The following is a 1,302-nucleotide window of genomic DNA, read 5'->3' as shown; positions in this document are numbered from 1 at the left end:
TATAAAAACAGAAAATAAGTATAATTATTTGATCAGTAAAATTAAATCTTTAAGAAACAGCCTATCATTTTTAATGCACAGTCAATGAATTCTTCCTAAGAGCTATTTCTCTCTCCATCCTCAGCTATCATTGTGCTTCTCACTCATTTTTTATCCTTCATGTAAGGCTTTTCACACTATCCCTCTCTCAGAAAAGTTGCTCCTCAACTTCTCTCTAAACTCTCAGCCTTCTATTCTTGTCTCTTTCAAGTTTCACATTACTGTTGAAGCTTGGTAGTACAGTTTTTCAGTAAATAATATTAAAAAATTGTAGTAGACCTATAGACTTCTGAATTTACAATCTAAAATACAATTACATATTTTTATTTGAGAATTATATTAGTCTAGTTATACAGTTTTTTTCTTTTTTAACTCCCAGATTATGATTTTTATCTCTAGTTCAATTAGGTGTTTTACATTATCGGTAGCGTATAGCTGAAGGCACACTGTGGCTGTAGAAAGATGCGTAATGGAAAAATAATGGAAAACTTCTTGGGTGAGGTCCAGTATCCAGGTCTGGATGCCAAGGACCACATATGGAGTCAAGACCACAGCTGGCTCTCATGGGAGAAGTCCATTCTAAAGAAACAGTTCTCCCAAGACCATAATCTGCAGATAACAAAGACCTTCCCTGTTCCCAGCATAATAGTGAGGCAAAGTCAATGCCATGCACAAACTAGGACCTCATGGGAGGGGGCTGTGGGGAATGCAGCCATTAAGAGATGGCTGAAACTGCTGCTCAACATCAGTAAGTCCTCCATTCTCCAGGCTGCTTTACCATCAGCCTAGCACCAGAGTAATGTGGAACAGTGGCTCAGAGCAGTAGGGAACTAAAGATCCAGGTTCATGTGAGGGGACCATATCTCCAGCTCATGGGAGGGGACCACTCTTCCAGCTCGCAGGATGGGACCAAAGCTCCAGGTACATGGGAGGGGACGAAAGCTCCTGCTCAGAGGAGGGGACCACAGCCCATGATCCTAATCACTCCATCTCTCTCTTTATATATCTATGAATTTTCTGATGGGTCATCTCATTGAATTTCTACTAATATTTTCTATTCCCATAACTCACTAATCTTCCTTCTCTATGATTTTACTTTCCTAAAATATGAAATCTATTCATATGCTTAATTCACATTTCTCTTGGGTTCTCAACATTTTGTAATTTTATATTTAATTTCTCTCTCTCTCTCTCTCTCTCTCTCTCTCTCTCTCTTTTTCTCTCTCCTCCCCATACACACATGCGCTTGCTTTCTTCTTTTTG

General features: G+C 39.0%; 1 protein-coding gene across 5 annotated transcripts in view; it reads right to left on the bottom strand.

The window, feature by feature from the left end:
- The window catches only part of Rabgap1l (RAB GTPase activating protein 1 like), an 848,174-nt gene that overhangs the window by 304,745 nt on the left and 542,127 nt on the right, over nucleotides 1-1,302 (bottom strand). The window lies entirely within an intron of this gene.

This window comes from Nannospalax galili, unplaced genomic scaffold, assembly GCF_000622305.1.
Source record: "Nannospalax galili isolate Female #2095 unplaced genomic scaffold, S.galili_v1.0 scaffold429, whole genome shotgun sequence".
Taxonomy (NCBI): domain Eukaryota; kingdom Metazoa; phylum Chordata; class Mammalia; order Rodentia; family Spalacidae; genus Nannospalax; species Nannospalax galili.
This window is presented reverse-complemented; position numbering and strand designations above follow the sequence as displayed.